Source organism: Myotis myotis, unplaced genomic scaffold (genome assembly GCF_014108235.1).
Source record: "Myotis myotis isolate mMyoMyo1 unplaced genomic scaffold, mMyoMyo1.p scaffold_m19_p_1, whole genome shotgun sequence".
Taxonomy (NCBI): Eukaryota; Metazoa; Chordata; class Mammalia; order Chiroptera; family Vespertilionidae; genus Myotis; species Myotis myotis.
The window spans coordinates 165,779,159-165,799,923 of record NW_023416313.1 but is presented as its reverse complement, the minus strand read 5'-3'; the positions used below and the strand labels follow the sequence as shown (position 1 = coordinate 165,799,923).

Here is a 20,765-nt window from a genome sequence, read left to right as displayed (position 1 = left end):
TATGACATTAGAACAGAGGTATTGCCAGGTATGTGAAATGTGGCAGGCACTACTCACACCAATATTTGTTTCCCTTTTCCTTCCTGGAACCCAGAAGTTTGCACTTCCCAGTTAGGCGAGGCCACGTGTTCTGATCAAGTGGCTGTGAGCAGATGTGTGCCACATCCTGGCCAAAGCATTAAAGAGAGAGATGTGAGTGCCATGCTTTCTGAAGAGGCCTCATGTTGAGATGGTAGAGCCAGAGGATGGAAGCAGTTTGGATCACTGGAAGGCCAGAGGAGAGACAGCTGCCCTGCAGGATTACCTGACCTCCAGCAGACTTGTCTGAGTCAGAAGAGACTTGATAAATGACACCATAAGTTGTGATGCTTATTTGTAGCATAGTCTGGCCTAACCAATACATAACCTACCAAAAATAATTCTAACTGCATCATTTCTCAAAAAGTTAGTGGCTACCCTGTGACCCAGCAATTCCACTCCTAGGTATACACCCAAAAGAAATGAGCACATGTGTTCAACAAAAGATGGGTACAAGACTATTTGTAGCAGCTGTAATCTATACTAATAAAAGGGTAATATGCTAATTAGACCAGGAGACCTCCCAGGAGACCTTCCGGATATCCTTCCAAACAAAGCCATGGTAGCGGGGCAGAGGCAGAGGCAGTTAGGGGTGATCAGGCCAGGAGAGGAGGGCAGTTGGGGGCGAGCAGGCTGGCAGGGGGGGCAGTTGGGAGCAAGCAGGCCAGCAGGCAGAGTAGTTAGGGGCAATCAGGCAGGCAGGCAGGTGAGTGGTTAGGAGCCAGTGGTCCCAGATTGGAAAGGGTGCAGGCCGAGCTGAGGGACAACCCCCTCCCCCCCGCACAAATTTCATGCACCAGGCCACTAGTTATACCATAATATCCAAACACTTTACATTTATACTATATACCATAGTAAAAAGCAAACAAAAGATAAATTACTGGTACCTGCAACAACATGGATGACTCTCTAAACTTAATGAAGAGTAAAAGAAAGCCAGATATAAGACTATATACCTTATGATTCTTTTATATGAAGTTCAAGAACAGGCAAACTATTGATGGTCATAGAAGTCAGACTAGTGATGGCCTTGTTGGGGGTGGTGGCGTAGGGTATTATTGGGAAGTGACAGGAGAAATCCCCACAGAGTGCTGGAGATAGTCAATCTCTTGATCTGGATGGTAGTTACAAGAATAATTACAAAATAGTTATTGGACTGGACACTTAAGTTTATTACACTTTACTATGTTTGTTGTACCTCATCTAAAATAATTTTCTTAAAGAAAATAGAAGAGACTGGATCCACCAAAATGAGGGCATAAAGCCAAAAGCAGGAATGCATGGGATCCAGGTGACAGGCAATCCCCCGAGGTCAGAGATAAAGGGGATTCCTAAGATTCCCAGGATGGCAGCTGTACAGCAGGCTGGGTTGCAGTCAGTCATGGTGGGAGGCAGAGGCAGAGACCAGAGAGAGAAGCATCTAGAAAAAAGGGAAAGGAAAAAGAAACTGATAGATTATCTCAGTGTTCAACTCTATTGAAGAGAACATCAGTATTCCATAGAAGAATTTGGGAAGGAATTAATGATAAACACATGATAAATTAGTGATAAACACCCTACCCATGCACAAATTTCATGCACTGGGCCTCTAGTTTAAAATAAAATAACTCATTCCAAAACACATTTTGATTCTCAGCTCCATCACAGCTAATAGCACAATGATATTGTACCAGGGTTTAGAATATTTTAGATGTAGTCACTTTTTGTCATGATTTTACATCCTGATTGTGCAATTTAAATGTGCCTTTAAAAAATTTGGTTCCATTAAAAGGAGCATGGTCCCATTAAAACGAGGCACCCTGAACCTAGAAGAGGCGAGCCCTGCAATTTCTGCAGGCTTAGTAGAGCCCTAATGTGGAAAAAAATAGGTACTGTTTTTGTTAAGATGCAAAAATTGTAGGGAATCAAAAACCTCAACTCAGTGTGGCTTAAAGAATAAAAAAGAGAATGTATTTCTTTCCTCTAAAGTGCTTAGAGGTAGAGAGATTCCAGACAAGGCTGCATCAAAGAGGTCACCAAGTATCCAAGCCCTTCTGTTGCTTTCTGCTTCACACACCCGTGTTGGCTCCATCCTGCAGCTGGCACCTCTCTTCATTTTAAGATGCTGGTACTGTCTGTTGGGGCTAATCTTTCCTCATTCAAGTCCATTGGGAAAGAGTGGGCATCTGTGACTGATGGTGCCCAGCAAAAGTCCCAGATTTTTCCCATTGGACAGGCTTAAGTCACATGCCTACTATTGAATCAATCATTGGCCAGAGAGGAATGCACTAGAACCCCTAGTGGACACAACCTTCCTAGATCCACACTGATGCCTAAATGGGAAGTAAGAGCTGTTGGGAGAGGAGGCAGGGAGACAGATGGAGAAACAATTATAAATGTCTCCAAAGGTACTTAAAAGGGGAAGAAGCTCTGAATATGTTGGTATTTGCAAATGCACCATCTTAAGATTGTCATGCTATTGCTACCTCAAAATTCTCATTTTTAAAATTCCTGTCGAAACTTGAAAAAGTCAAAAAGAGCGGTATTTTTGGAAGTGCAAATAGGGCCTTTGCCATGATAAGCTCTATGTAGGAAATAGCGTGTCTCTCCTAATGGAATGAAGACTAGGATAATGTAATGCTTTGGTGAAACAAAGGCTTTTTGTTTTTTATTTGATCTAAAGATAGGCAACCCCTAAGAAAGTTCCTAAATCCAGTTAAGTCTGGGGGTACATCATAACGTATCACGCTGTAAGCATGGTGATGGTAGAATCAAAAGAATTTGTTTAAAAGGTCAAAAGATGTAGGATTCCCCTGAGAGTCATAGTTTAAGTCATTTAGATTAAAAAGGGGAAAATAGAGGAGGAAAAATGGCGGCGGTATAAACGGACGTGTCCTGTGCCTTGTCCTGGAGCAGATAAGGGTGAGCAGCTGAAACGGGTAACATGCAGCCCGAATAGGCAGAGGATTTTCAGCTGAGAGACTGTCTGCAGCTAGGAAAGACCGAGAACCCCCAGGAAAAAAAGGACGGTTGGAGACTGCGGCTGAAGCCTCTCGTGGTGTGCCAGCTAAGCAGCGGAGACTGCGCCATCTTGGGTGGTTGTTGCCGGCATCCAGAGACCAGCTACTAACCTGGAAACAAGGGATCTCAAGCAGCGTCACTGCCTGAACTCAGACGAGCACTGCTTCTTCTCACGGAAAGGTTGGACACCCCACCCCCTAAAGGTGCGGTTTGCAGTTCGGGTTGGAGGGAGGACCGAGCTCGCGCGCGCGCGCGCGCGCGCGCGCGCGCGGGACGGAATCTGCGCCCCACAGAGTCTGCAGCAGTTGGGACCAGCGTGACCCGCGAGTGGGGAAGGGGCCCCACAGGGCTGCTGGCAGAAGGGAACGCGTAAAATGAGCCCATAGCTAGACTGGATGTAAGGGAGCAGCCTTGGACTTTGCCAATCTGCTGGCTGCTTGGTGCCAGGGGCGAGTGAGCGCGCGGAGACTGCGCGCGGAGACTGTGCGCAGACCTGGAAGGTGGAGGCTTGCGAATTCGCACAACTATCAGGCTCTTGTTACAGTTCCCCTTAGATCCGTGCATTTGATTATTAAACCCAGTGCATGGGATTCCCCAGTTGGGGTCATTCACAGAGCCTGTAGGGGAAAGTTCTTTTTGGGGAGCCTGGGAAACAGCGGGCAGTGGCAAGGAACCAGCTCTGGGCAGTGGTCTTTCCTGAATCAGTTCCCAATACCATAGAGGAAAAAAAAAAAAAAAAAAAAAAAAAAAAACCCTACTGATAGAGAGGACTTATAGCCTCGGAGGTCAATCCAGACACACTGCCACCCAGAGGCAGAGCCACAAACTGTCTCTTCTGCGATCACAAATAAAGGCAGTCTGGTAAACAAATACAAGCTGCCTTAAAATCAGGTCTGTGGTTTACTGCACGGAGGGACAGTGTATCGCAGGGAAGTTCAACACTTCCCTGAATGCCTGGCAGGACTGAGGCATGCCAAAAAGAAGAGTGGAAGATCTGAAGCACCTTCACTTCCGAATATTTTTATATATATATATTTTTTTTTTTTTAAATTCTTTTTCCACCATTTCATTAAGAACCTATTTTATTATTTTTTTCATCACTTGATTTTACCTTTTTAATTACTACATTGTTTTAACCAGTATTATTGCTATCCTTTTACCATTTTTTCAAGTGTCATTTTATTTTTTATTATTTTTTTAATTTTTCTTTATTTTATTTTGGGATTAGTGTTATACACACTATTTTCATCGTTCCTTTAGCATCATTTCTCTCTAGCTCACATTTACCCTTAAGCCAAAACTCTCTTCCTCACTTTTCCCCTTTTGTTGTCCTGTTTCTCTTACCCTATTCCTGCTTTGGATTTTACCTATTCCTTCTTTCTAACCACTGTCTAAATTTCACCCTACTTATATATCTAATTTCCAATCCCTCGCTCTCCCCATACAAATAGCCTCTTCCCCACCTCTATTTCATTCTCTTACTTTTTTTTTTTTTTGTATTTTTGTTTTTTTTCTTCTCTCCCTTTTCCCAATCTCATTTCGGCACTCCTTTTTGTTTTTTATTTTTCTCTTTAATCTTTTTCTCTTTTTTCTTCTATATCCCCTAATTCTCTTCGCTCGGGGGGTCACCTTTATTTGGGGTTATTAATATCGTGAATGCATTTAGTTTGTTGCCTTGTACGTTGTGCCTTGTTGTGTTGTATTTTGTGCCTTTGAATCAGCGCAGCAGAGAGAGAACTACATAACCAAACACCTTGAGAAGAGAAATCATGGTGAAACAAAGAACCAACCCAAATATGAGAGAAAAACAGGCATCATCAGAAAAGGAAGTAAACGAAATGGAGGCAATGGAGGCAAGCAACCTGTCAGAGAAAGAATTCAGAGTAATGGCCATAAGGTGGATGAAAAGAATGGAAGACCAATTCAACAATATGTGTAGGAACCAAGAGGAAATGAAGAAGAACCAAGAGGAAATGAAGAGAAACCAAGAAGAAATGAAAAACGACATCACTGCCATAAAGAACTCAATAGAAAGCATCAACAGTAGACTAGAAGAAGCAGAGGACCGCATCAGCGAGCTAGAAGACAAGGTAGAAAAAAATACCCAAACAGAACAGCTTCTAGAAAAAAAAATTAAAAAGCAGGAGGAGAGCCTAAGAGAACTCTGGGACAATGCTAAACGAAACAACATCCGAATAATAGGGGTGCCAGAAGGAGAGGAAACTGAGCAAGGAATAGAAAACCTGTTTGAAAAAATAGTAACAGAAAATTTCCCTGATATAGGGAGGAAAAAACTCACACAAATCCAAGAAGCTCACAGAGTCCCAAACAAAATGAACCCGAAAAGACCGACACCAAGGCACATAATAATTAAATTGGCAAACACCAACGACAAAGCAAGAATCTTAAAAGCAGCCAGAGAGAGACAGAAAGTTACCTACAAAGGATCCCCCATCAGACTAGCGACCGATTTCTCAACAGAAACACATCAGGCAAGAAGGGAATGGAATGAAATATACAAAGTCATGCAAAGGAAGGGTCTGAATCCAAGAATACTATACCCAGCGAGGCTATCAATCAAAATTGAGGGTCAAATCAGGAGCTTCACAGACAAAAACGGTCTACGGGAGTTTATTACAACCAAACCAGCAATGCAAGAAATGCTACAGGGTCTGCTGTAAATAGAAAAAACAGGAAACAAAGAAGGAACGCAGCGGTAAAGAACAAAAATGGCGACTAACAAGTTTCTATCAATAATAACTTTAAATGTAAATGGATTAAATTCCCCAGTCAAAAGGCATAGGGTAAATGAGTGGATAAGAAAACATGACCCATATATCTGCTGTCTACAGGAAACCCACCTCACAAAAAAAGACGCACACAGACTGATGGTGAAGGGATGGAAAAAGGTTTTTCAGGCCAATGGAAGTGAAAAAAAAGCCGGGGTAGCAATACTTATATCTGACAAATTAGATCTCAAAGTGAAGGACATAAAAAGAGATCAAGAAGGCCACTTCATAATACTAAAGGGAGCAGTCCAACAAGAAGAAATAACTCTGGTAAATATATATGCACCCAATATAGGAGCACCCAAATACGTAAGAAATCTTCTGGAGAAGATCAAGGGAGAGATTGACAGCAATACAATCATAGTAGGGGATCTTAACACCCCATTATCTCCACTGGACAAATCCTCTAAACAGAAACTCAGCAAAGAAACATCAATCCTAAATGACTCACTAGATCAGATGGAATTAATTGACATCTTCAGAACATTTCACCCCAAAGTCACAGAATATACATTCTCCTTGAGTGCACATTTGTCATCTTCAAAGATAGACCATATATTGGGTCACAGACAAAGTCTCTTCAAATTCAAGAAAATTGAAATCATATCAAGTATCTTCTCAGATCACAAAGGCATAAAACTGGAAATCAACTACAACAAAAACAATCCAAAAAAATCAAACACATGGAGACTAAATAGCATGCTATTAAACAACGACTGGGTCACCAGTGAAATCAAAGAAGAAATAAAAAACATCATGGCAACAAATGACAATGAAAACACAACAATCCAAAACCTATGGGACACAGCAAAAGCAGTCTTGAGAGGGAAGTTCATAGCTCTACAAGCCTACTGCAAGAAACAAGAAACAATGAGAATAAATGACCTAACTCTACAACTCGAAGAATTAGAAAGAGAGCAACAAAAAAAGCCCACTGTAAGCAGAAGGAAGGAAATAACAAAGATCAGAGCGGAGATAAACGACATAGAGACCAAAAAAACAATACAAAAGATCAACAAAACCAAGAGCTGGTTCTTTGAAAGGATAAACAAGATTGCTACACCTCTAGCCAGGCTCACCAAGAAACAAAGAGAGAGGACCCAAATAAACAAAATCAGAAATGAAAGAGGAGAAATAACAACAGACCCCATAGAAATACAAAGGATTGTTAGAAAATACTATGAACAACTCTACTCCAACACACTAGACAACCTGGAGGAAATGGACATATTCCTAGATAAATACAACCTTCCAAAACTTAACCAGGAAGAATCTAAAAATCTCAATAGGCCAATAACTATGGAGGAAATCGAAGCAGTAATCAAAAAGCTTCCAGCAAACAAAAGCCCGGGGCCAGATGGCTTCACAGGGGAGTTTTACCAAACATTCAAGGAAGACCTAAAACCTATCCTCCTCAGACTATGTCAAAAGATCCAAGAGGAAGGAGCACTTCCCAGCTCATTCTATGAAGCCAACATCACCCTAATCCCAAAACCAGATAAAGACAATACAATGAAAGAGAATTACAGGCCAATATCCCTCATGAACATAGATGCCAAAATCCTCAACAAAATCCTAGCAAATCGGATCCAGCAGTACATCAAAAAGATCATACACCATGACCAAGTAGGATTTATCCCAGGGATGCAAGGATGGTACAATATCCGCAAATCAATAAATGTGATACATCACATAAACAAATTGAGAGAGAAAAACCACATAGTCATATCAATTGATGCGGAAAAAGCATTTGACAAAATCCAACACCCTTTCTTGATAAAAACTCTCAGCAAGATAGGAATTGAGGGATCATACCTCAACATAATAAAAGCCATATATGACAAACCCACAGCCAACATCATAATCAATGGGCAAAAACTAAAACCATTCCCCCTAAAAACAGGAACAAGACAGGGATGCCCCCTCTCACCACTCCTGTTCAACATAGTACTGGAAGTACTAGCCATTGCGATCAGACACGAAGAAGAAATAAAAGGCATCCAGATTGGAAAAGAAGAAGTAAAACTGTCCTTATTTGCAGATGACATGATACTGTACATACAGAACCCTAAAGACTCCATCAAAAAATTATTAGACTTAATAAATGAATTCGGCAATGTAGCAGGATACAAAATTAATGCTAAGAAATCCATGGCATTTCTTTACACCAATAGTGAACTTACAGAAAGTGAAACTACAGAAGCAATCCCATTTACCATTGCACCAAAAAAATTAAAATACCTAGGAATAAACTTAACTAAGGAGGTAAAAGACTTATATGCTGAAAACTACAGGACACTGAAAAAAGAGATAGAGGAAGACATAAACAGATGGAAGAATATACCGTGTTCATGGATTGGTAGAATCAACATCATCAAAATGTCCATACTACCCAAAGCAATTTATAGATTCAATGCAATCCCCATTAAATTACCAACAGCATATTTCACAGATCTAGAACGAACGTTCCAAAAATTCATCTGGAATTAAAAAAGACCCCGAATAGCTGCAACAATCCTCAGAAAGAACAAAGTAGGTGGGATCTCAATACCAGATATCAAACTGTATTACAAAGCCACTGTTCTTAAAACAGCTTGGTACTGGCACAAGAACAGACATATAGATCAATGGAATAGAATAGAGACCCCAGAAATCAACCCAAACCACTATGCCCAATTAATATTCGACAAAGGAGGCAAGAACATACAATGGAGTCAAGACAGTCTTTTCAATAAATGGTGTTGGGAAAATTGGACAGATACATGCAAAAGGATGAAACTAGATCACCAACTCACACCATACACAAAAATAAACTCAAAATGGATAAAAGACTTAAACGTAAGACGGGAAACCATAAAAATACTAGAGGAATCCACAGGCAGCGAAATCGCAAACATATGCCGAAGAAATTTCTTCTCTGATAATGCCCCTAGGGCAATGGAAACTAAAGAGAAAATAAACAAATGGGACTACATCAAAATAAAAAGCTTTTGCACAGCAAAGGAAACCATCAACAAAACAACAAGAAGACCCACTACATGGGAGAACATATTTGCCAATGATACCACCGATAAGGGTTTAATTTCCAACATTTACAGGGATCTCATGAAACTTAACAAAAGGAAGATAAACAATCCAATAAAAAAATGGGCAACGGACCTAGATAGACACTTTTCGAAAGAGGACATACAGAAGGCCGAAAGACATATGAAAACCTGCTCAAAGTCACTAATTATACGAGAGATGCAAATCAAAACGACAATGCGTTATCATCTCACACCTGTCAGAATGGCTATCATCAACAAATCAACAAACAACAAGTGTTGGAGAGGATGTGGAGAAAAAGGAACCCTTCTGCACTGCTGGTGGGAATGCAGACTGGTGCAGCCACTGTGGAGAACAGTATGGAGCTACCTCAGAAGACTAAAAATGGAACTCCCATTTGACCCAGTGGTCCCACTACTAGGAATATATCCCAAGAAACCAGAAACGCCAATCAAAAAGGATATATGCACCCCTATGTTCATAGCAGCACAATTCACCATAGCTAAGATTTGGAAACAGCCTAAGTGCCCATCAGCAGATGAGTGGATTAGAAAACTGTGGTACATATACACAATGGAATACTATGCTGCGGTAAAAAAAAAGGAACTCTTGCCTTTTGCAACAGCATGGATGGAACTGGAGAGCATTATGCTAAGTGAAATAAGCCAGTCAGAGAAAGATAAATACCACATGATCTCACTCATTTGTGGATTATAGAGAACAACATAGACTGATGAAAAGGGACAGACTCAAAGACTGAGAAACAGCAATCAGGCTATCAATCCCCAGAAGGAAAGTAGGGGAGGGCAGGGGTAAGGGGAAGAGATCAACCGAAGGACTTGTATACATGTATATAAGCCATACCAATGGACATGGACAACAGGGGGGATGGGAGCATGAGTGTGTGTGTGGGGGGGGGAGGTTGGGGGTTAATGGGGGGGATGAGGACACATTTGTAATACCTTAACTAAAAAAAAAAAAAAAAAAAAAGTTCATCTGACTAATCCCACAAAAAAAAGGGGAAAATAATGTTCCACCTCATTTAATGGTCATAAGAATCAAAACAGATTATTTTTTTAAGTACATATGTATGAGGAGTAAGTCTGAGGAGAATATGAATAACTGTGGGAGATTGAAAAGGCTGCCTAAGTTCAAAATTTAAGATCTTTTTCTATTCTGAGACAGTAGGAAGTCTGATAAATGTTGCACTTATCTCTAAGTGCACTTAACATATAAAATTGTGTAATTGAGGGAAAAATTATACAACCTTTGACTCTTTTTATCACTCCTGAGGCCGCCTGCCTGTGTGGACACAGACATGTGATTTCAAGGGGCACCATTGCATCTAGTGGAGGTCCACTGGACTTGCAAGCTTGTCCCAGGAGGAAAGAAAGCACATCTCTGATGCTGGCCTTGCAAACTCAAATCAAATGGTGGTGGAAAATGTCACATAGTGGAAGAAAAACACAGAAGAATTCCATAATCTCAACAAACTTAAAAAAATATATTCTGGTGTGCATCTGGATTGAAGAGAGACTGAGTGATCACTTTAAGATGTCTGAATTTCATCATTTGTATTCCATTTGTACTAGTTTGCTCAATATGTTTGCTGTAAATACTGCAGCTGCATATTTGATGAGCCCTCTTGTTTAGACCAAACTGCTGCCAGTAGAACCAGAGTACTTAATTTGCTCTACTCTTAATCAGATGATTTATCTAATCATATGACCTTTTAATTCATTGGCATTAAGATTGCTAAACAATCTTACATATGGTAGTAAGACTGTTATGGGAATATTTTTATGTTTGTCACAAGTCAATGATTTACAAATACGGGTGATATTTTAGACTGATTTTTAACATATATTTTTATTGATTTCAGAGAGGGAGAGAGAGGGAGAGAGAAATAGAAACATCAATAGTGAGAGAGAATCACTGATCAACTGCCTCCTGCACTCCCCCTCCTGGGGATCAAGCCCAAAACCCTAGGCATGTGCCCTGACTAGGAAATGAAGCATGATCTCCTGGTTCATAAGTCGATATTCAATCACTGAACCACTCCAGCCGGGCTAGACTAATTTTGAAAAAAAAAAGAATGAATGGCAAGTGGATATAATTTACTTTGCCCACTATCTCACTTCATTCTCTCTAAAACAGGCAATTATTTAACAATAGTTTTGCAAATTATCTCTAGATTAATAGATGTTCTAAAGCAATTTTTTTCTACTTTTCAACTGCATTTTACATTCAATGTTATGTATATCAGTTTCATGTGTACAGCATAGTAGTTAAACAATCATATACTTTACAAAGTGTTCCCTCCAATATTTCCAGAACCCACCTTACCATACAGTTATTACTAGGGGCCCAGTGCACAAATTCGTGCACATTAAAAGGACCTGTGGGCTGTGAGGCTGTGGTGGGCACAGGGATGGGTCTCGGCCCATCCTCCGTGCCCCCACCCAGTTCCTCCAGCTGCGGCCCCTGGTCACCTGTCTGCCAACAGCCCCGCTCCTGCCAATGCCATTCCCATGCACTGATGGCACCGACCCCACTCACACCTGCTGATGGTGCAGAGCGATTAGGGCTGGCTCCAGCAGCGGGTGGGAGCGGGGCTGGCGCTCGCTGTGGGTGCGAGCAGGACCTTCGCCAGCAGCAGGTGCAAGAGGTGGCTGCCACCCCGATCGCCCTGCAGGAGCAGAGGGAGGTGGAGAAGCCCTGAGGGGTGATGGGGGCTGGCAGGCGCTGCTCACATTCGCTGACAGTGCCGAACGATCGGGGCCAGTGCTGGGCACCAGTTGTGGGAGCAAGTGACCGCTCCCATGGCAGGAGCAGGTGTGAGCGCCGAGCGGGACCACGACCCACGGGAGCAAAGGATTTTCAGTAACCACCAGTGGCTTGCCCTGATGACAGCGACTGGTGCCCTGCCTTGGTCTGGCGCCCCACTCACCTGCTCCACCCTCCCACCATGACCAATGCCTGCCATGTTCCATGCTCTGCCACCTGCTGCCGACACCTGCCAAGTTCCGCGCGCACCCCCTGGTGGTCAGCGCACATCATAGTGAGTGACCGGTTGTTTGGTTATTCAGTTGTTTGGTTGTTCTACTGTTTGGTCTACTTGCATATTAGGGTTTAATATATATAGATTATTGGCTACATTCCCTATTCTGTACTTTACATCCCCATGACTAGTTTGTAACTACCAATTTGTACTCCTTAATCCCTTCACCTAGTCCTCCAGTCCCCCTCCCTCTGGCAACAACCACTTTACTCTCTGTGCCTGAGTCTGTTCATATTTTGTTCATTTATTTTGTTCTGTAGATTCTACATATAAGTGAAATCATATGGTATTTGTTTTCCTCCGACTGACTTATTTCACTCAGCATAATACCGTCCAGGTCCACCCATGCTGGTAAGATTTCATTCTTTTATATGGCCAACTAATATTTTATTGTATATATGTAACAAACTTTTTTGAAATATTTTTTTATTACAAACATGAATAATTTAAAACAATTTTATTTTTGCGTTTGTGTTAAGGTGGTAGAATTAATCACAAATCAAATTCAAAATGTACTTCCAGGTGCTTTAGTGACACAACTTTGACCCCAAACACTCAACTCTTCACAAAGTTTTCATCAGGCAAACATGGCAGATATTATAAAAATGGCCAAAGTCAGTAAAGACATAATTGTCTGGCTTCATAATAAAGATAATGATAATAGATCCTACTGAACTCTTACCAGGACTAAGCCCTGTGCTAGACATTTTGAAAAATAGGGTTTGAAAAATATAATTTCCCCTACTTTACCAGAAGGGGATACTGAAGCACAAAGAGGCTAATTAACTTGCCCAAATTCACAGTTTGTAAGTGGCGGAGGTAAGGCTTGAACCCAGGCAGTCTGAATTCAAGGCCCATACCCACAATGACTCCACAGTGGAGCTAAGACTGCCAGTAACTCATGGGTTTTATTCTGGGTTTTCATATTCTTTATTTGAAGGGTTTTTAAAAAACATTCTGGTTTTTAATTTTTAAAATACTTTTCATTTTTATTATGTCATATTATAGCTTTACATTGAAAAGTAAAAAAGGTGATAAATCAATTTCTAGTATTACTGTACTTCATTTTTATTTCTATAAAAGGAAGATAATAAAAGTGTTTTGTACTACAGTATAGGAAAACATAGGTATGTGGTATAAATGGAATAAATCTTAATAATATTAAATTCTCAGTGCAGCTCTGAAAAAGAAGACATACTTTATGACAATGAACAATAGAGGGAAGTTTGATGGCAAGTTTAAAACAATATTAAATTGAGTTTATAGTCTGTGTTTCAGACCTTTAGAGGAAAAGCACTTCAGACCAGAATGATAAATGGGTCTTTTCAGTCCTCAATTTTTCACTTGTTACTACCTATCATAGGCTCTTTATTACAACACTATTTCTAGACTAAAAATAAAAAACAGAGACCTGGTGATATTTTTATCAATTTCTACCTGCTTCAGATATTTAGAAAAAAATTGTTAGCTGAGATTTTCAGAAAATCATCCTCAAATCAACCCAATCTGCTTTCTTCATGTTCCCTTTAGTTCTCAACATTTCAAGATAAATATTCAGCAGTTGTCAATCTTTAAAAGTAAGAGAAGCTCAACATGGTGTTTAGTCTCAGAATGTCTACACTGTGAAAAAATGGAAGACAAGTCAAAAGACAGAGCGAATGCTATCAAATAGCCACATTTTAAAAAGGGGTGGGGGGAGACCCTTGGTTGAGACTTTTGATTTTGGTGGTTTTTACATTATAGAATCCATTTGACCAAAATGTCTATGTAAAAGATTGAGCCAGACAGATATTTCTCCTCTTCTAACAGTTAGTATTTCCACATAATGTATGTTGGTTTGAAAATATCTTTTTAAAAATATGAATGTGTTAGAACACAGTAAGTAAAATGTCGTTGTTCAGCTAGGTCAAGTTGAGGAATTATGTAAGTTTAGTAGCAGCAAGACATTCAAGCATTCATCGGTTTAATAATTTTAGTAAGTCAGTTAGAAAATCTATCCCTGTTTCTTATTTGTAATGTTTGGGGAATGAATGTGCTGATAATTCTTTCGCAACTCTCGCATGCATGCAGCAGGGCTGGTTTTAGGCTTGGGACCCTATGAGGTACTAAAGCAAGCATTCACTCTCTCACACTTGAGGTCACAAATTTTTGCAAGTCAAAAATGGTGAGCATGCCAAAAACATCACAGCACACACTACCAAATAAAAGAACACTGTTATTCTTACAAGGAAAGGTTTGACAAGACAGGAAATAGGCAGGGTCAGCGAAGTTTACTTAATACTGAGACTTATTTAACCATCCTGAAGCCAAAATACAATGACAGTTAAAAAAAATAAACAAATAGCTGTTACACAAAACAAAACCCCAGGATACATGGTCTCTACTGGAGCTGATTATTAGATTTAGAGCAAATACAGGAAGTGGATAACCCCAGGGAGCCCTCACAGAATTTCTAGCCATCTTCCCCATTTACTTCTGTCACATGCCTTTCACTGAGATAATATGGATTAAAACAGTTTTAATTTCGTGAGTAGAAATATGAACCCAAACAAAAATTGGCCTTAAAAATGCTCCAAAATAATTTCAGGAAAGGGCAAGACTTTTAAATGGTACATTCTCCTAAAAATGGGGAGAAAGAAAAAAGAAAATGGAAGATAGGAAAAATGTAGCTGTTCCATTACAATTTTTCATTTTTTTTTTAAACACAGCAGGAGGGCAAAGCTGCTGGCTTCTCTTCATCCTCCCAGATGCCAGGAGGGATTGTGCAAAGCCCCGCAACCACCCCGGTTTTCCTTAAAGTTATAATCATTGTTCTCCTGTAATGACTGCTGCCTGCTTTCACTCAAATGTTACTGCAGCTTGTTTTCTGCCAGTCTGGACCCTCTGGGAGCCATGGACTCATAATTGCAGATAAAACTGTTTGTTTTCTTTAAAAGAACTTTATGTACCACATTGACAAAAAAGCAAACATCAAGTGACATCTAGTGGATGTCTCTATTATTTTCTAAAGCCTCTAGCAATATTCTCCGCAATAGGTTGTCTTAATATTGCTTATAATTTTTGTTTCTCAGAGTCTCTGTCTTTTCCTAAAACAGAAAGGCAGATTATCCGATAGAAAAGATGTCATTTTCTTTGGTGGAAGGAAAAAATATTCTCTTCCATTAGCATATGAATAACAAGTCTCAAGATAAAATATTCTGGAAATAACTCACCTGTAACACATGCTACAAGTGTGCAAAAAAGGTGTATTCAACATGGGACACATTTGGGCCATTATCAACTATGTCGATGGTTCTTAGATAATGAAATATCAAGTACCAAGTTTCTCTGTTTATAAAGTTAAAGGTAATTACTAATCTGGCAAATCTATCTTTAGTCCAAGGAAGAGAACTAACCTGAAATGCTGTCTATGCTAGCGTGTCGCTTTTACCTGAATGGGGTGTTTTGTAAAACTGGGGCAGAATTCCTTTTAGGGTGAAAACTGATTTCTTTATTTTTAGGGAGTCAGCACACCATTCTCATGGGCTACCCAGGTATTAAAGTGGGTCCCAGAGGCCAGGGCAGCCTGGTTAGGAGGAGAGGCAGGAAGACTCAGAAGTTGGGGGGGAGGTCCCCAAATGCGGTAGGAGGCTAATGGGAGAAGGGGTGGGAGCCAGTGGGAAAGCTCCTGCATCAGGGATCACCAGGGAACGTATTCTTTTAAATATTTATTATGCAAATTTCAATCAGATACAAAAGTAGAATGCATAGTATGGTGAACCCCATGCACTCAGCACTCACTTTCAGCAATTAGCAACCCGCAGCTGATTTTATTTATTCCATATCCCTACGTACTCCCTCATTCCCAACCCCCAATAAATTATTTTTTTAATGTTGAGATTAAATTTACTGAGGTAACATTGGTTAATGACACCATATACATTTCTATCTTGTCCCCATTTTCCATTGTTGTTTGTTTCTGTTGTCATTTCCCCCTTGAGAATGCTGGGGAGAATTATGTGAGTATCTAGGTCCACTTTCCATAACTTCTGGTAATGTTTGCTGGTTCACCACAAGTTATTAAAGAAAAGTAACTTACCCAGGGTTACAGAAAGCAGCTGAAAACTTAATTGGGGTTGGGACTGTTTAACAATTCCTCTCCGGCGATTGCATGTGCCTGGAAGGCTTTGTGGAGAATAAATGCCTTGCGTTGATGTCTAGAGACTGCATTTGCGGAAGAGACAGAAAGGGAAATTGTTGAGGGAAAAATTGAAAGATGGTGTTTAAATTTAGTATTTTCTTTTCTTTCAAGGAAAGGAAACTTGGAATATGTAACCCAGATGTCAGCTGTCTGGCTGTCCCCAAGTCTTCCAGTCTTTTAGAGTTATTCTTCATTTCAGTAATTACACACACACACACACACACACACACACACACACACACACACGGGCCTGCATGCAGCCTTCCTCTAATTTCCTATAGAAACTAGCATCCAAAAAAAAAAAAAAAGAAAGAAACTAGCATCCCCTCCTTCCCAAGAATTCACAGAAGCTCTGCATCAAGCTTCGTAGGACCGTCTTGTTCTCCACCCACTTTAGCTGGAATGCAGGCATTGTTGCCATTAGCCCCCCTCCGAAGACCGCTGGCACTAGAGCAGTGTACGGGGCCATCTTTATTGAAGTTTGGGTAATAGGAGGGAAGAGACATCATGGCTCAGCAAACAGATTAAAGCGTGATCCATGCAGTGATACGATGTCTTGGATTTGTTTCAGAACAATTCATTGTGGGAATACTACTCAGCCATAAAAAAAGATGAAATGTTGCCATTTGCAACAACATGGGTGGATCTTGAGGGTGTTATGCTAAATGAAGTAAGGCAGGAGGAAAAGGACAAAAAATATGATTTCTCTAACAAAACAAACAAAAGCTAACTCAGATTTCAGGTAACACAATGGTGGTTACCAAAGGGGGGGTGAGTGGAAGGGCAAACTGGGTAAAGACAGAAGAAAACTAGACTTTGGGTGGTGAGCATGCAACAGAGTACACAGGTACTCTGAGTTATAATGCTGTGTACCGGAAATGTATATGGTGTCATTAACCAATGTTACCTCAGTAAATTTAATCTCAACATTAAAAAAATAATTTATTGGGGGTTGGGAATGAGGGAGTACGTAGGGATATGGAATAAATAAAATCAGCTGCGGGTTGCTAATTGCTGAAAGTGAGTGCTGAGTGCATGGGGTTCACCATACTATGCATTCTACTTTTGTATCTGATTGAAATTTGCATAATAAATATTTAAAAGAATACGTTCCCTGGTGATCCCTGATGCAGGAGCTTTCCCACTGGCTCCCACCCCTTCTCCCATTAGCCTCCTACCGCATTTGGGGACCTCCCCCCCAACTTCTGAGTCTTCCTGCCTCTCCTCCTAACCAGGCTGCCCTGGCCTCTGGGACCCACTTTAATACCTGGGTAGCCCATGAGAATGGTGTGCTGACTCCCTAAAAATAAAGAAATCAGTTTTCACCCTAAAAGGAATTCTGCCCCAGCTTTACAAAACACCCCAGTCAGGTAAAAGCGACACGCTAGCATAGACAGCATTTCAGGTTAGTTCTCTTCCTCCTCCTATTTGTATTCTAACTGATAATTGTCTAACAAGGGCTGACTCAGGGAGTTATAACAGGACCCAGTAGGTTAGTCTTGGGGAGAAAGCACAAGTCAATGCGGCGAATAGGTGGTTGTTTTGCATTCTAAATAAACGATATGCAAGGCAGCCCTGCCTGGTGTGAGCAGCCCTTGCTCTGGATGGTGGCCTGCTTGATTCCAGGTCAGGGCACATGCCAGGGCTGCAGGTTTGGTCCGTGGTTGGGGTCCTTATGGGAGGCAACTCATCGATGTTTTCTTCTCTGTCTCTCCTTCCACTCTCTCTAAAATCAATGAAAACATTTTTAAAAAGACATTGTGTCATACATAAATAAAACTCTCTTCAAATAAACCATATAACTTTCCCTCAGCTACTCATCTCTACTGCAGTAGCCCAGCGGCAGGCAGCTAGCACAGCCAGCCCAGCCGAGGTGCCCTGAACCCCCATGCATTCCCGTGAGACGGGAGAGAGGACCGAGGGCGGGCGGCCCAGCCCGATTAACCAACCTTTCTCCTATCTGAGCATCAACTGGCAGCTGCTCCTTTAACTTAACTTTGTCTACTTTGGCCTAAAAAATGCAAGCTTGCAGCCCTGAAGTCAGCTGAGGTGAATGTTCACCACCACCCCCTCCGCCACCCCAAAGGTGTGCTTCTTAAAGTGAGGCAGAGAAGTTATGTACGGAAAGCCGTGTTTCACTTCAAACACATGGGGGGGAGACGGGGAGAGTCCCTCTGGATTACACTAATAATGTAAAGGTGGGACTTGTGTCTGCTATCCCCCCCCCTTTTTTTAAATATATTTTTATTGATTTCAGAGAGGAAGGGGGAGAGAGAGAGAGAGCGAGAGAGAGAGAGAGAGAGAGAGAGAGAGAGAGAGAGAGAGAAACATCAAAGATGAGAGAGAATCATCGATTGGCTGCCTCCTGCACGCCTCCCACTGGGGATAGCCCACAACCCAGGCATGTGCCCTGACCAGGAATTGAACCGTGACCTCCTGGTTCATAGGTCGATGCTCAACCGCTGAACCACGCAGCAGGCTGTCCCCTTTCAACATTTCCTGGAGGGAGGACAGGGACTGAGCTTTTCAGGGAGGGAGGGAGAGGGAGCTGTGGCTTCTGCAGCCACTTGCCAAACGCCTCTGATCAAGGGACTGGGAAAAGTGGATGTGTTACGGTTGGCCTGTGCCCTTGTCCCCAAGCACATGTGAGACAATGTCAGCACTTACTTCTGGCTCTAAATTGCAAAAACACTTCCTCTCTTTCTGCCAGGACCATTCTTCCTCCCACTCACCCCCGGAGTCCGACACAGTTTCCATTCCAAGGAGACCTGGTAATGATTCCAAGGAGACTGGCTAACATGTTCCCGTGACAGCGCTGGCGGGCGGCGAGAGAGGGCACGGGATAAGTTTAGGCTGAAATGAATTAGGAAACATTTTCAAGTTACTCTTTGAAGCTTTTATTGCCTTATCATCAAACAGCTTCTCTTCTGTGGCTGTATATTGATTTTTTTCTGACGATGAAAAAGTGTTTCATCTCTTCTAGGATAATCAAATAGTCTCAGTTAACGGTAGCCTTCTTTTTTCTGAGTCATATTATTCCACATATAATAGAATTATCCCACAGGCCCCATCTCCCAGGACTGCCATTCAGCATTAGTCTCTTTCTAATATTATTTTTCCTATCACCCCCCCACAATAGGACGTCTCCGTTCCAAACATACAGCTGCAGGGGATTATATCATTATTTGCCTTTGCTCTAGTCAAAGTATTTTATGGGAGCTTCCTGTCATTTGTCCTGATCTATGCTACTATTTATCAAAACATCACCTCTGAAATTGCCTGCTTCTCTAAGGTGCCAGAAAAATATATTTCATGTCAAATACAAGTTAAGCCATTATAAATCCCACTGGGGTTTCAAAACGGGGCACATTTGGGATTTTATTTTCCTCTAAGAATAATGCCCTTCCTAATACTAAGTCAATGGACTTGTAGATGAGTATACTGTCATAATATGTCCCCAAAGCCCCTGGCCCATTAGAAAATAGTCACAAAAAAATGTGTTTCTTTCCTTCATGCTTGTGCGGTGTATGAGAAGGCTGACCTCATGTTTGATTCAGTGTTCATACCTGAGTGGGAAGTGGGTTAATATCTTTCCTGGGTGGAAAAGGAGGTATTAGACCCAAATCAGGAACTCTGGAGTCTAGTCCTACAACTGTTGTAGTTTAGTAGTTCCCATGACATCAAGCACATCTTAGCCTTCCTTTGTCTCAGGTAGTCATTTGTAATCTTACAATGTCTTAAGTCACCCTAGAAAGATTATTTACAACTTCACCTTTGCATTTTCTTGCTGTCATTTCCATCCATCATCCCTTTGCCATCCTCTGTGCTCACTACCTGGTGTTTTGACAATGGCTTCTTGAACTTCTTTGTCACAGACATTTAGTTTAATAGCAATCTTGTCAAAGCTCAGCTCTGATGTTTTGTTTTTCAGAGAGGAAAAAAGAGGGAGAGATAGAAACATCAATGATGAGAGAGAGTCATTGATCAGCTGCCTCCTGCATGCCCCACACTGGGGATTGAACCCACCACCCAGGCATGTGCCCTGACCATGACCTTCTCGTTCATAGGTCAACACTCAACCACTGAGCCACGCCAGCTGGGCTAATCTTACTTTTTGCTCCAAATTATTCCATGGCTGGCCATTGCATCCCTGGTGTTTAGGGCCCTCCAAAGTGGACTTGCAACGTACCATTCCAAATAGTTAGCAATTTCCTACACGTCCTTTATACTCTAGTCTATTTGAACTTTGGTTTTGACAGTTTCTGAATGTGCCTTCTTTGTATTTTCAAGGCATATCACATACCACACAGATTTCTCTATTTGTCTAGAATTTAGATGGCAACCTTCTAGATAATAACCTTTCCAAGGATAGTTGCTAGCATTTATTGACCAAATATTTTTCCCCATGGACTGTGTGAGATATTTTACATTCATCATCTCTAGATTTTCTAATAATGTTAGGTGGATAGTATTATCTGTATTATTCAGATAGGAAGTCATAGACTCAAAAGTGGTTAAATGATGTCCTCAAGCAACACAGCAAGCATGTGACTACTCACATCTTAGTTGTTTGACCTGTATCATCTAGAAGAACACTAAATGGAATAGTAGT

General features: G+C 41.2%; 1 long non-coding RNA gene across 2 annotated transcripts; it reads right to left on the bottom strand.

The window, feature by feature from the left end:
• Positions 1-1,040: 1,040 nt before the first annotated feature.
• On the bottom strand, positions 1,041-20,185 carry LOC118664523. 2 transcript variants are annotated; one of them, XR_004970343.1, is made up of 4 exons: positions 19,926-20,185; positions 18,821-19,006; positions 16,052-16,176; positions 1,041-1,192 (listed from the first exon to the last, which is right to left on the bottom strand). It is a non-coding gene; the product is annotated as an uncharacterized LOC118664523 (long non-coding RNA). The 2 variants fall into 2 exon arrangements; XR_004970339.1 differs by having other exon boundaries at positions 18,886-19,006; positions 19,926-20,176.
• Positions 20,186-20,765: the final 580 nt, after the last annotated feature.